Source organism: Ranitomeya variabilis, chromosome 2, assembly GCF_051348905.1.
Source record: "Ranitomeya variabilis isolate aRanVar5 chromosome 2, aRanVar5.hap1, whole genome shotgun sequence".
NCBI lineage: Eukaryota > Metazoa > Chordata > Amphibia > Anura > Dendrobatidae > Ranitomeya > Ranitomeya variabilis.
Window position 1 is genome coordinate 407,847,572 of NC_135233.1, and position 16,177 is coordinate 407,863,748.

The following is a 16,177-nucleotide window of genomic DNA, read 5'->3' on the forward strand; positions in this document are numbered from 1 at the left end:
AGCCAGTACATAGCAGGCAGCATTGCTGGCGACTAATTACCCTAGGTGCAGTACCTAATCTGACCTGAGGGTAAGGGGGGCGGCAGAGAGCTGCAAGTTCTAACTGGAACCGGGAAGTGGGATATAGCTAAATCTTCTTCAGAAGGAACCAGGGGCAACTCAAACAACCCCGATTCGTGACAAATTGGTGTGAGTAGTGGGGACGATAAAGGTATCTTCCCCGGGATCCCTGACATACTGCTGGGATCTGTGACATAGTGTTGGCAGTGACGGTGTGAATTGTGACAGGTAGCGACATAAAAAAGCAAAACAATGTACAACGGGGAACTTCGCGCTTTCACCGTTTCACGCCACATTTATTTATTCCCGTTTTCTAGTACTTTTTATGATTAAATGACTTGTGTCATCCAAAACTACAACACGGCCCAGAAAAAGCACACACCCCATGGGGACGGAGAAATCCAGTTATGTCTCAAGAAAGAAACCACAAAAGAGCAAAGAAATTGAAAACTGGCCGGTCATGCAGGGGATAATGGGTGTGCGGTTTTCACCTCTTTACTCTTTAATTTTCAGGGGATTGTGAACTATTTGAAGCTTGTGGTATTTTTTGGACTGTACAATCTCCCATGGTTGGTGCCTGCTATACTACACTACTCAAAAAAATAAAGGGAACACCTAAGAAACAGAATATAACTCCAAGTAAATCAAACTTCTGTGAAATCAAACTGTCCACTTAGGAAGCAACACTGATTGACAATCAATTTCACATGCTGCTGTGCAAATGGAATAGACAACAGATGGAAATTGTTGGCAATTATCAAGACACCCTCAATAAAGGAGTGGTTCTGCAGATGGGGACCACAGACCACATCTTAGAACCAATGCTTTTTGGCTGCTGTTTTGGTCACTTTTGAATGTTGGTTGTGCTTTCACACTTGTGGGAGCATGAGACGGACTCTACAACCCACACAAGTGGCTCAGGTAGTGCAGCTCATCCAGGATGGCACATCAATGCGAGCTGTGGTAAGAAGGTTTGCTGTGTCTGTGAGCGTAGTGTCCAGAGGCTGGAGGCACTACCAGGAGACAGGCCACTACACCAGGAGATGTGGAGGGGGCCGTAGGAGGGCAACAACCCAGCAGCAGGACCACTACCTCAGCCTTTGTGCAAGGAGGAGCAGAAGGAACATTGCCAGAGCCCTGCAAAATGACCTCCAGCAGGCCACAAATGTGCACGTGTCTCCACAAACGGTTAGAAACCGACTCCATGAGGATGGTCTGAGTGCCCGATGTCCACAGATGGGGGTTGTGCTCACAGCCCAACACCGTGCAGGATGCTTCTCATTTGCCACAGAACACCAGGATTAGCAAATTCGCCACTGGCGCCCTGTGCTCTTCACAGATGAAAGCAGGTTCACACTGAGCACTTGTGACAGATGTGACAGAGACTGGAGACGCCGTAGAGAGCGATCTGCTGCCTGCAACATCCTTCAGCATGACCGGTTTGGCAGTGGGTCAGTAATGGTGTGGGGTGGCATTTCTTTGGAGGGCTGCACAGCCCTCCATGTGCTCACCAGAGGTAGCCTGGCTGTCATTAGGTACCGAAATGAGATCCTCAGACCCCTTGTGAGACCATATGCTGGTGCGGTTGGCCCTGGGTTCCTCCTAATGCAGGGCAATGCCAGACCTCATGTGGCTAGAGTGTGTCAGCAGTTCCTGCAAGATGAAGGCATTGAAGCTATGGACTGGCCCGCCCATTCCCCAGACCTGAATCCGATTGAACACATCTGGGACATCATGTCTTGCACCATCCACCAATGTACCAATGTCACATTGCACCACAGACTGTCCAGAAGTTGGCGGATGCTTTAGTCCAGGTCTGGGAGGAGATCCCTCAGGAGTCCTTCCGCCGCCTCATTAGGAGCATGCCCAGGCATTGTAGGGAGATCATACAGGCACGTGGAGGCCACACACACTACTGTGCATCATTGCCTTGTCTTGAGGCATTTCTACTGAAGTTGGATCAGCCAGTAACTTAATTTTCCACTTTGATTTTGAGCATCATTCCAACTCCAGACCTCCGTGGGATATTAGTTGTGATTTACGTTGATCATTTTTAGGTTATATTGTTCTCAACACATTCCACTATGTAATGAATAAAGATTTACAACTGGAATATTTCATTCAGTGATATTAAGGATGTGGTATTTTAGTGTTCCCTTTATTTTTTTGAGCAGTGTATATTGTTACCAGTAGAGGCACTGCAGAGAAACATTACAAGGTAGAGAGTGAAATTAAAGGGATTGTCTTATCTCCCGGGGCCCGGGCCTCTGCATGGGTCGCAGTAGACATCTGCCCCGCTCCCTCCACAGATGACCCATCCCAAACATGCATTTCATGATCGTCTGGTGTCAATGCTACGTGCTCCCTGCAGCGACCATTAATATGGAGGAGTGGAGGGGGGGTTATAATTATTCAGGGGGTCATTAATGTGGAGGGGGTCATTAATGTGGAGGGGTCATTAATATTGAGGGGGTCATTAATGTGGAGGGTGTTAGGGCTAGTGGAACGCACCAAGTAAATATAGATGTTTTTTATTGGTGCGTTCGCAGCCTGGGGTCCACCGTGCAGGAGGAACCTGCTACTAGTGAATGGTGGCACTATTTGGCGGTATAAGCTAGCTCTGTTACTTCAAAGAGTCGCTGTGAAAGGAAAGCACTGCGCCCTGTTAGACTCACAGGAGCACAAGCTAACTGCCGAGCTGATAGCAGTCAGTGGTCATGCAAACACACAATCTCCTCACCGGAGGAGCCGGTATTCAAGGGGCTTATTTCAGTCGGGTCCCTGAATACATACACAACACACAATCTCCTCACCGGAGGTGCCGGTATTCTAGGGGCTTATTTCAGCTGGGTACCTGAATACATTAACACATAACCACACTGGCGCAAAGCACATAACATAGATTGATACTAGCGCATGGCCATGCGGTTATGCAAACTTATTATAGCTGCAGCAACTACAGGACCTTCCCAGAAGGACCAGTAGGAGGCTGCCACAGAACTTGAGCAACTTCAGGACCTTCCTAGAGGACCAATGGGAATTGCTGCAGTACCTGAGCAAATGACCCTTGATCTCCAATGAAAGATCTTACCCTGGGCATGTTCAGAAGGGAAAAAGTAGGACTTCGTCCCAAAGATGTCTGCTCGCCGCTGACCAGTACTGGCTACAATGGCAGAAGCTGGAAAGGCAGCAGTAACCCTTTGCACAGTGTCAGACTGAGCAAGACGCTGGGACCGACACGTCCGCTGAGCAGGCTCCACTGTGGCAGGAGAAGAATGGGAGACCGCAGCGGAGATGGCTCGAGATTCCCCCTGTGCAGAGGCAAGGGGTCGAGGGAGTCATTAATAAGGAGGAAGTCATTAATATGGAGAGGGGTCATTAATGTGGAGGGGGTCTCATCACCTCCCGAAGCGTGGGACCATCAGTCACATCCCATCCATGGGGCGATGCATGACTCATGTGATGGATGTCAGTACACCCCCCGAACTGCGCTCTGCTGCCTCCTCTCTCCAGGTAATATGGCCGCTCCATCCTTCTGGCGGCAGAGACCCAACAATCATCAGAACAGGGCAATCGGTAAGATGCCACCAATGGTTTCCTGAAGTGTCTTCTGCTTCAAACACGCTGCGGACGCTCCGGTGTCGGCAGGACGCAGTGTGAACATATCCTAAACGTGACGTTGGGCTAGAAGCCCCCCAACACCGTGGCGGGCACAGAACTCGGGGCAAGAGACAAGCGGCGGCAAAGCGTTTGTATCAGTATCAGAGTTCACACATGAAGGGACCCTCCACGATAGACAATGGCTTCATGTGTGAAAGACCCCCCATATTACAAAGCCTGTCCCTGTGCAACCTGCTAAGAAGTCAGGTGTTCATTATTCCTGCAGCGCCCCCACAGGGAAAATAAAGTATTACATGGATCCGATAAACTCCATGTACAATGCATAAATGTGCCGCGTCCTCCAGACGAGCGGAGTGCGGTCTGGGACACCTCTGTTACCTCTGAACGGAGGCTCCATGGAGAAGGGTCCGGTACCAGAAATGTTTCTAATTGTTTTATTCAACATTTAAGAACAATTTTAGCTTTAAATGGGAGAAAACTGTAATGAAACCTGAACATGTTATTCTCTGCGCTGCGCGCTGCCGATGGTGGCCGGGTTGTGCTGGAGGTGAGCGCTGCCCTTGTATTTCATGTTATCATTTATTTATTTACCCTGCAGTGCCTCATTGTATCCGCCATTCTCCTGCTGCTGAGAGACCAATTAGTGCACTGAGGGGACACCATGGAGAAGAGGCTCCAAAACACCGAAACCATGTCACACTGAGGCCGGAAATGGGGGCTCCACTATTAACGCTTACACTGCAACACGCAGAAACATCCGACGACGTTATATTCTTGTACATAGGAGCAGTATTATAGTAGTTATATTCTTGTACATAGGGGCAGTATTATAGTAGTTATATTCTTGTACATAGGAGCAGTATTATAGTAGTTATATTCTTGCACATAGGAACAGTATTATAGTAGTTATATTCTTGTACATAGGAGCAGTATTATAGTAGTTATATTCTTATACATAGGAGCAGTATTATAGTAGTTATACTCTTGTACATAGGGGGCAGTATTATAGTAGTTATATTCTTGTACATAGGAACAGTATTATAGTAGTTATATTCTTGTACATAGGGGCAGTATTATAGTAGTTATATTCTTGTACATAGGGGCAGTATTAAAGTAGTTATATTCTTGTATACAGGGGCAGTATTATAGTAGTTATATTCTTGTACATAGGAGCAGTATTATAGTAGCTATATTCTTGTACATAGGGGCAGTATTATAGTAGTTATATTCTTGTACATAGGAGCAGTATTATAGTAGTTATATTCTTGTGCATAGGAGCAGTATTATAGTAGTTATATTCCTTATATTCTTGTACATAGGAGCAGTATTATAGTAGTTATATTCGTGTAAATAGGAGCAGTATTATAGTAGTTATATTCTTGTACATAGGGGCAGTATTATAGTAGTTATATTCTTGTACATAGGGGCAGTATTAAAGTAGTTATCTTCTACATAGGAGCAGTATTATAGTAGTTATATTCTTGAACATAGGGGCAGTATTATAGTAGTTATATTATTGTAAAAAGGGCAGTATTATAGTAGTTATATTCTTGTACATGGGGGCAGTATTATAGTAGTTATATTCTTGTGCATAGGAGCAGTATTATAGTAGTTATATTCTTGTACATAGGAGCAGTATTATAGTAGTTATATTCTTGTACATAGGAACAGTATTATAGTAGTTATATTCTTGCACATAGGAACAGTATTATAATAGTTATATTCTTGTACATAGGAGCAGTATTATAGTAGTTATATTCTTGTACATAGGGGGAAGTATAGTAGTTATATTCTTGTACATAGGAGCAGTATTATAGTAGTTATATTCTTGTACATAGGGGGCAGTATTATAGTAGTTATATTCTTGTGCATAGGAGCAGTATTATAGCAGTTATATTCTTGTACATAGGGGCAGTATTATAGTAGTTACATTCTTGTACATGGGGGCAGTATTATAGTAGTTATATTCTTGTACATAGGAGCAGTATTATAGTAGTTATATTCTTGTAAATAGGGGGCAGTATTATAGTAGTTATATTCTTGTGCATTGGAGCAGTATTATAGTAGTTATATTCTTGTACATAGGGGGCAGTGTTATAGTAGTTATATTCTTGTACATAGGAGCAGTATTATAGTAGTTATATTCTTGTACATAGGAGCAGTATTATTGTAGTTATATTCTTGTACATAGTGGCAGTATGATAGTAGTTATATTCCTGTACATAGGGGCAGTATTATAGTAGTTATATTCTTGTATATAGGAGCAGTATTATAGTAGTTATATTCTTGTACATAGGAGCAGTATTATAGTAGTTATATTCTTGTACACAGGGGCAATATTATAGTAGTTATATTCTTGTATATAGGAGCAGTATTATAGTAGTTATATTCTTGTACATAGGGGCAGTATTATAGTAGTTATATTCTTGTACATAGGGGCAGTATTATAGTAGTTATATTCTTGTACATAGGGGCAGTATTATAGTAGTTATATACTTGTACATAGGGGCAGTATTATAGTAGTTATATTCTTGTACATAGGAGCAGTATTATAGTAGTTATATTTTAGTATATAGGAGCAGTATTATAGTAGTTACTGTATATCCTTCTACATAGGAGCAGTAGTATAGTAGTTATATTCTTGTACATAGGAGCTGAATTATAGTAGTTATATTATTACAGTAATTAACCAGAGCCAAAATGGGTTTGCAGCAAACAAGTCATGCCAGACTAATCTAAATTCCTTCTATGATGGAATCACTGACTGGATCAGAAAAATGAGGTAGATATAGTATATCTTGACTTTAGCAAAGCATTTGATAAAGTATCTTATACTCTCCTTATTGAAAAAATGACCAAGTATGGAATTGTAAAGCGCCATGGAATAAATGGCGCTATAACAATAAATAATAATAATAATAATAATAATAATTGACAAGGTTACAGTTAGGTGGATTCATAAGTGGCTCAGTCATTGTACTCAAAGAGTGGTAATAAATGGTTGCACATCCGATTGGAAGAGTGTTTCAAGTTTTTCACAAGGTTCTGTCCTGGCCCCAGTATTGTTCAACATTTTTATAAAAGATCTAGATAAGGGAACTGAACTGAAGGCAAACTGATATTGCAGACGATGCAAAGCTAGGAGGGATAGCCAACACTAGAGAAGACAGAGAAAGTATTCAGAAGGATCTAGATAAGCTTGCATAATGGGTCATGACTTATAGAATTCTATTTGACAGGGAGATATGCAAGATTGTAGAACTGGACAAGAAAAACAAAAATTCCATCTATGGAATGGGAGGAATAGAACTAAGCAACAGCACGTGTGAAAAAGACTTGAGTATACTAATAGATCACAGACTGCACATGAGCCAACAGTGTGATGCAGCAGCGAAAAAGCAAACAGGGTTCTAGGATGTATAAAGAGAAGCATAGAGTTTAGATTATGTGAAGTCATTATCCCCCTCTACTCCTCCTTGGCCTCATCTGGAATATTGTGTCCAGTTCTGGGCCCCACATAAAAAAAAAACAGAGTAAGTTCAGAGAAGAGCGACTAGGATGGTGACTGCACTGCAAAGTTTGTCCTATGAGGAACACCTAAAGGATCTGGGAATGTTTAGCTGCAAAAAAGAAGAGGAGACTTAATAGCTGTCTACAAATATCTGAAGGGCTGTCACAGTGTAGAGGGATCATCATTATTCTCATTTGCACATGGAAACAGGAGAAGCAATACAATGAAACTGAAAGCGAGAAGATACAGATTAGATACTAGAAAAAACTTTTTCACAGTGAGGGAGATCAATGAGTGGAACAGGCGGCCTGGAGAGGTGGAGAGTTCTCCTCCTTCAATGGAAGTCTTCACACAGAGGCTGGACAGACCTGTCTGGGATGGTTTAATGTGTCCTGCATTGAGTTGGGGGTTGGACAGGATCATCCTGGGGGTCCCTTCCAACTCTATTCTACTAAAGATCTCATTGTCTTCACTGTGCTGGTTCCTCCTCTTTCTGCTATGACAGCGCTGCGGTGCAGCCACTTCTGTCTCTACCACTTGTGTCTGTGAAGCTCTGGGATATGGGTCGTTACCGCCCATGGTGGATTGCCTTCTTGCTAGTACTTGTAGTGCCACCCTGGTTTACATTGTCCATCTCTTATATGATATTCAGACATACTGTACGTTGTGCTCTGCTCCATTGATTGCAGATGGCAGAATACTTGAGTCATCGTGGCGCCTGTAATAAGTATACACGCTGCAGTGGTTTGCTGATTGTCACTGCCATGTTTCCTGGTGACTTGGGGTTTTGCCTACCTAAATCTTGTGACTCTTCCCATAAATGAGTTTCCTCCTCATAAGATTCTGCAGAGCCGCGGGCAATCAGATCTGTCCGATTTCTCCATTCTGTATCTTTAGCTTTTTCCTCCCATATGATTTACAACACAATTAGTTTTTCCTCTGTATCCGCTAATGGTTCCCTAGAAATCAGAGGGGTCAATGTATTCTCGCTCTCCCTGGACCAGTGAAATGGAAATGAATGAAGCGCTTTTGGGACCATCTCACTACTATGTGTGTTGTAAAATCTTTACAGCGGATGACATAAAATAGTAATTAAGATGTCGGTCTGCATCTCAAGGGTAACGCTACTTCGGCTCAATATGGCGTCCACTGCGCTTTAGAGAGTGACGAAAGCCGAGCTAAACGGAGCGAGTACCAAGCATTGATTTTTATTGTAACCGGATGGACTGGCATTAAAGGGAATAGGTTGTAAGTAAAAGTCGATAATACATAGGAAGACAGGACGGAAGGTCGTCAACAGCTTCTAAAGGCAAGTTCATAGCACCGCAGAAAATAAAGTGTCCTAAAGCCGCCAAGAAACATGACTAAGGACTCATATTCATGTGAGAAAAAAAGTCCGTAATCTGGACCGAAAAACGGACGAGTGACATGCGAGAACAATGCGATTTTAACATGAGCTTTTACATACAGCAATTCTCTGTCACTTACGCATCGTTTTCAAAGGAAATATTCGTCAAAACACACACATAAATAGATAGAGGCTGTGTGCACACGTAGCATATTTTTCGCGTTTTTTCGCGGTTTTTCGCTATAAAAACGCTATAAAACCGCGAAAAAAAGCTAACATTAAGCATCCTATGTAATAGAATGCATTACGCATTTTTTGTGCACATGCTGCATTTTTTTCCTGAGTGGAATCGCATTCCAGAAAAAAAAGCAACATGTTCATTAAAATTGCGGAATCGCGGCGATTCTGCACCCATAGGAGTGCATTGATCTGCTTACTTCCCGCACGGGGCTGTGCACACCATGCGGGAAGTAAGCAGATTATGTGCGGTTGGTACCCAGGGTGGAAGAGAGGAGACTCTCCTCCACGGACTGAGCACCATATAATTGGTAAAAAATAAAGAATTAAAATAAAAAATAGTCCTATACTCACCCTCTGATGGCCCCCGAAGTGTTCCCGCCTCTCCGGTGCATGATCTCTCTTCCGTTCCTATAGATGATGTGGTTCAGGACCTGTGATGACGTCACTGTCTTGTGATTGGTCGCGTGACCGCTCATGTGACTCACGCGACCAATCACAAGACAGTGACGTCATCGCAGGCCCTTCACTGCACTCCAGCTATAGGAACGGACGCCGCAGAGGTCTGCAGGTGAGTATAACCATGTTTTTTATTTTTTTTTATTATTTTTAAACATTCGATCTTTTACTATAGATGCTGCATAGGCAGCATCTATAGTAAAAAGTTGGTCACACTTGTCAAACACTATGTTTGACAAGTGTGACCAACCTGTCAGTCAGTTTTCCAAGCAATGCTACAGATCACTTGGAAAACTCTAGCATTCTGCAAGCTAATTATGCTTGCAAAACGCTAGTTTTCTGCGGGTATATGCATGCCAATTCTGCATGCGATATACCCGCGGCAGGAGGCGCAGAATTGCCGCGGAAATTTCCGCGGCAATTCTGCAACGTGTGAACTTAGCCAGATAGATAGATAGATAGAAAGATAGAAAAGCCGGTAATTCATCTGCCGTGTAGTGTAAAATCACTGCAGTAGCCAACAGGATAGAAGAGATGGCTTACATACAGTAAATACATATACAGGGTGGGCCATTTATATGGATACACCTGGGTGGGCCATTTATAAAGTTACATTCAAAAATGGCCAACTTCAAAATGGCCGCGATGGTCACCACCTGTCTTGAAAAGTTTTCCCCCTCCCATATACTAATGTGCCACAAACAGGAAGTTTGGTATCACCAACCATTCCCATTTTATTTAGGTCTGTCCATATAAATGGCACACCCTGTAGAATAAGTAGATATATAGATGTTAGTGACAAATACAATTAGTACAGTGTGTGTTAATAAAAGATTATTTTATGGAAAAACAGGGCTCGGGCTCCTACGCAATTTTCACAACCAGCAGAGTGAAAGCCAGCGACTAGTGGCAGCTGTTTATAGCCTGGGAAGGAGGTAATACCCATGGAATGGGTAGATATGTAGATGTCAGTGACAAATACAATTAGTAATGTGTGTGCAAATTACTATACCTGTATTTAATTAATAAAAGATTATTTTTCGGTAAAAAATGGTGTGGGCTCCCCTGCAATTTTCAACACCAGCAGAGGGAAAGCCAATGACTGGGGGCCAATGTTTATAGCCTGGGAAGGGAGTAATACCCATGGAGCTTCCCAGGCTATTAATTTCAGCTCACAACTGTAAATGTAGCCTTTACTGACTATTAACCCCTTTCTGACCTCGGACGGGATAGTACGTCTGAGGTCAGAACCCTGCTTTGATGCAGAGTTCCGGCGGTGAGCCCGCATCAAAGCCGGGACATGTCAGCTGTTTTGAACAGCTGACATGTGCCCGCAATAGCGGCGGGTGAAATCGCGGTTCACCCGCCGCTATTAACTAGTTAAATGCCACTGTCAAACGCAGACAGCGGCATTTAACTACCGCATCCGTCCGGGCGGCCGGAAATGAGCGCATCGCCGACCCCCGTCACATGATTGAGGGTCAGCGATGCTTCTGTAGTGTAACCATAGAGGTCCTTGAGACCTCTAGGGTTACTGATCCCCGGTAGCTGTGAGCGCCACCCTGTGGTCGGCACTCACAGCACACCTGCATTTCTGCTGCATAGCAGCGATCTGATGATCGCTGCTATGTAGCAGAGCCGATCGCGTTGTGCCAGCTTCTAGCCTATTGAAGCATGGCAAAAGTAAAAAAAAAAAAGTAAAAAAAAAGTGAAAAAAAATATATATAAAAGTTTAAATCACCCACCTTTCGCCCCATTCAAAATAAATCAGTAAAAAAAAAAAATCAAACCTACACATATTTGGTATCGCCGCGTTCAGAATCGCCTGAAAGCATTAACCTGATCGCTAAACGGCGTAGCGAGAAAAAAATTAGAAACGCCAGAATTACGTTTTTTTGGAGAAACGCCAGAATTACGTTTTTTTGGTCGCCGCAACATTGCATTAAAATGCAATAACGGGCGATCAAAAGAACGTATCAGCCCTGAAATGGTATCATTAAAAACGCCAGCTCGGCACACAAAAAATAAGCCCTCAACTGACCCCAGATCATGAAAAATGGAGACGCTACGGGTATCGGAAAATGGCGCAATGTTTTTTTTTTTTTTTTTTAGCAAAGTTTGGAATTTTTTTTCACCACTTAAATAAAAAATAACCTAATCATGTTAGGTGTCTATGAACTCGTAATGACCTGGAGAATCATAATGACAGGTCAGTTTTAGCATTTAGTGAACCTAGCAAAAAAGCCAAGCAAAAAACAAGTGTGGGATTGCACTTTTTTTGCAATTTTACCACACTTGGAATTTTTTTTCCCGATTTCTAGTACACGACATGGTAAAGCCAATGATGTCGTTCAAAATTACAACTCGTCCCGCAAAAAAAAGCACTCACATGGCCATATTAACGGAGAAATAAAAAAGTTATGGCTCTGGGAAGGAGGGGAGCGAAAAACGAACACGGAAAAATGGAAAATCCCAAGGTCATGAAGGGGTTAAAATAGGGGAGCCCCCAAAAAATGATGTGGGGTCCCCCTATAATTAATAACCATCAAAGGCTATGCAGACAGCTGCAGGCTGATATTAATAGCCTAGGAGAGGGCCATAGATATTGGTCCCACTGGCTAAAAACATCAGAACTCAGCCACCCCAGAAAAGGCACATCTGTCAAATGCGCCAATTCCGGCACTTAGCCTCGCACTTCCCACTTGCTCAGTGCATTTTCCCACAGTCCAGAGTTCACCGCAGTTCAGGCTGTGAGGGAGCGCAGGTTCAGTGACGTCACTCATTCACTAGTGGTTTTTAGCCCAGACGGTCACATCTTGGCACCATCCAGGTTGAAAATGGTATATTCCCCAGATATGGATTACTGCGTGGAACACAATGACGGACAGGTATAGGTATATCGTTGGTTTGTTATTTTACTTTTATTACAGGGGATCAAGGCCATTCGCAGGAATTAGTTGTGGTTGTAAGTATGGTTTAATTAAGAATAATAAAGGAGCCTGTGTGTTTTTTTCAAATAAAGGACTTTATTCCGACTGTGTCTTTATTTACCATACAAATATAGGATTAGTAATGGATAGGTGTCTTATAGACGCTTCTCCATTACTAAGCCGTGAGCTTGATGTCACCTGACGGTGACATCAACCCCCCCAAGTATTACCCCACTTGCCACCACTACAAGGCAAGTGGGAAGAGCGAGGCTAAGTGCCAGAGTTGGCGCACCTTAGAGATGCGCCTTTTCTGGGGCGACTGGGTGCTGATGTTTTTAGTCGGGGGAGGAGGCAATATCCATGGCCCCTTCCTAGGCTATTAATATCAGCATGCAGCAGTCTGCATAGCCTTTGCTCGTTATTAATGTTAGGGGAACCCACATCATTTTTTGGGGGCCTCCCCTATTTTAATAGCCAGTAAAGTATACAGTTGTCAGCTGATGTTAATAGCCTGGGAAGCTCCATGGATATTACTCCCTTCCCAGGCTATAAACATCGGCCCCCAGTCGTCGGCTTTCCCTCTGCTGGTGTTGAAAATTGAACGGGAGCCCACGCCATTTTTTACCGAAAAATAATCTTTTATTAATTAAATACATGTATAGTAATTTGCACACACATTACTAATTGTATTTGTCACTGACAACTATATATCTACCCATTCCATGGGTATTGCCTCCTTCCCAGGCTATAAACAGCTGCCACCAGTCGCTGGCTTTCACTCTGCTGGTTGTGAAAATTGTGTAGGAGCCCGCACCCTGTTTTTCCATAAAATAATCTTTTACTAATTAAATACAAGTATAATAATTTGCACACACACTGTACTAATTGTATTGGTCACTGACATCTATATATCTACCTATTCTATATGTATTTACTGTGTCTAATCTATCTTTTCTATCCTGTCAGCTCCTGCAGTGATTTTACAGAAGCGGACAGATGAAATACCAGGTATTCTTCTACCTTTCTGTGCAATATAAATACATGTACAGCTCTGGCAAAAATTAAGAGACCACCACATCAAATCCCTGTCATGGCCGCCCAATCTCCAGACCTGAACCCCACTGAAAACCTCTGGAATGTAATCAAGAGGATGATGGATAGTCACAAGCCATCAAACAAAGAAGAACTGCTGACATTATTGTACCAGGAGTGGCATAAGGTCACCCAGGAGCAGTGTGAAAGACTGGTGGAAAGCTGCCAAGACGCAGGAAAGCTGGGATTAACAATCACGGTTATTCCACAAAATATTGATTTCTGAACTCTTCCGGAGGTAAAACATTAGTATTGTTGTTTCTAAAGGATTATGAACTTGTTTTCTTTGCATTATTTGAGGTCTGGAAGCACTGGGGTTTTTTTTTAGTTTCGTCCATTTCTCCCTTTCAGAAAAAAAAAAAAAAAACATTTATTGCTTGGAACTTTGGAGACATGTTGTCAGAAGTTTATAGAATAAAAGAACAAGTTACTCAAAAATATACCTATAGAGATAAATATCAGACAAACTGAACATTTTGCAGCGGTCTCTTCATTTTTGCCAGAGCTGTAGATGGAAGTGAAAAGTTGAATGGAGGCATCTAACAGAATGATTGTGAATATTGCTGATGGCTTCGATTCATGTCCAACCTAAACTAATAATATTCAAGTTATTAAGTTATGTGGGGAACAGATGGCGTTTTAGCTCTTACTGACCAAGCTTCAAGGAGACAGATGTTCATGAAGAACACAGATTCCTTGGTAAATAGCCGGAGGTTACACGGTTAGATTGGAGATGTGGCATGTCATCCGCCATATAGTGCCACCATCGTCACATAATGCAAACACATCAAAGCTGACGGAATGAAATTACAGACAAGTTCCCGATGGTTTGCTGGCTGCATGTTGATGTCGTTGCACCTTCCCTCGCTTTGGTCCATTGTCATTTGGGACATTGAATAGTAAAATTGACTTGTAGAAGTGACAGGGGAAATGTTCCGGCGCCGTGGTCAGGGGTGACCCCGCTATTTGCTTCCATACATTTCCCCAATGATTGCTGCTTTAAATGGTCCTGAAATTTGCAGCCCATTATGGAGCCCGGACCAGGCGCAGCCGATGTAGATGACAGATTTAGCTGTCAGCCCGTCAGTGGCCGGGCCGAATATTACTTTGCACCATTGATAAAATAAAAGCTGCGTGTAAGTAGGACCTGGGGAACTTGTGGATATTTTGCTGGTTGTTTTTGCTGAGGCCGTGACCTCTTGCTTAGAGAGGCCTCTGGCTACAAATGAATCATTCCAGTAGAACCAGCATAAGGTGCCGGCACAAAACACTTTCCACCGCATCCAAAGAGCAGAGAAAAGAAAGCTTCTTAAGAAGAAGGACAATCTTCTGCTGTGATAGATCGGCTGCACCAGTCATGGCGGTCCACCGGGGTCACGTGGCTTCTCGAAATGCTAACGAGGACGGGCAGCAGGACCACCAGCTCGTGTATGGCGGCTTCTATAATACTGAGGAATGGTGACATCACAAGAGCGAGACGCTCCTCCGAGGATCCAGTGATCCGAGGATCCAGTGATCACTTCCACTTAAGGTATTTTACGTCTTCATTTTCAATTAAAACATTTCAAGAAATACTAAGCACAGTCCAATTTTTCAAGGAGGCCATCTGTGGAGCTGGCTTAGGCTGGTTTCACATTTGCGGTTGTGTCTGTTTCTGACGCATACATCCGCATGCGTCTTGATTTCCTATCTTTAACATTGTAGACGCAGGTGCATGCGTTCGCCCACGTTTGCTTGAGTTTTTTAGCAGTGTGCGGCGGGGCACGGCTAACGCACCATGTTGCAATTTTTTAAGCGGAAAATGTCCGTCAAATATGCGCAGGGATGCGGATGAGTGCGTTAAAAAACGCATTACGTTCTATGGGAACGCATGGTACGCATGTCTTGCATGCGCATGTGTTCGATGCGCTTGAATACTTCGGACTGCGCATGTCCAGGAACTGATTTAGACATGCCCATTGAGACACACCCTCCTGGAAATATCGAACGCATGCACATAAAAAGTGCAAACGCAGCATTATTATGCCGTCATGTGTAAGCTGATGTGGATAAAAAAACGCGTTATCATGCGTTTTTGCATGCAGATGCAGACGATACGCTGCGGACTCAACCGCAAATGTGAACCTAGCCTTAGAGAGCCGCTTCTCAGGTTGTCAGTCCCCTGCTACTATCTAGACCTCAGTGAATGCTCACTTACCATAGAGCAACACTTGCGGGAACATGAACCATTCCCCCGTGCCCATAGACACCATTGTCCGTCCATGGGTGGCATTCATGTTTCTGCTCATCTAGAGCAGCCGCTTTCTGCTGTGGCCGTTGGGCTCAGGAGCACAGGAAACACCGTACTGCCTTCCTATAAGCCACTTTGCAGAAGGCCCGTCTGAGGCGTCTAGATCAACTACTTGAGATTTAGAAGATTACCACCTGATTACACGATCAGAACTAGAATGGTCTAGACCAGATTTCCTGATGCTGCAGTCATGTCTCTTCCATGAATAAGTGGGCATAGGTCTGACCCTCGTCCTTCAGAATACCATCCGCATAGACGTCCAATAGCTCTCTATATTGGACCCATTCTTTAAGAAGGTCATCTTTTCTCCAGAAAGGTCCAAGTCCCATCTATATTGACCTCGTGGGAGAGGGCAATAACAGTGACAACCATTATTATTCACTACAGCTTAGGATGGCTGTCTCTTGGACCTGTCACTGGATCTGGCGCGACCACTGGATTTTGATCTGGTGCAGTCATTGAATCTGAGCATTGTATGGCTATTGGATATTGATCCCATGTGGTCACTGGATCTTGATTTTGTGTGGTCAATGGATTTTGATTTGCTGCTGTCATTGGTTCTGGATTTTGTGAGGTCGCTAGATCTGGATCTGATGTGGTCACTGGATCTGGATCTGGTGTAGTCAGTG

At 43.5% G+C, this 16,177-nt stretch overlaps 1 protein-coding gene across 2 annotated transcripts in view; it reads right to left on the minus strand.

Moving 5' to 3' along the window:
* The window catches only part of DIAPH2 (diaphanous related formin 2), a 1,729,654-nt gene that overhangs the window by 391,568 nt on the left and 1,321,909 nt on the right, over positions 1–16,177 (minus strand). The window lies entirely within an intron of this gene.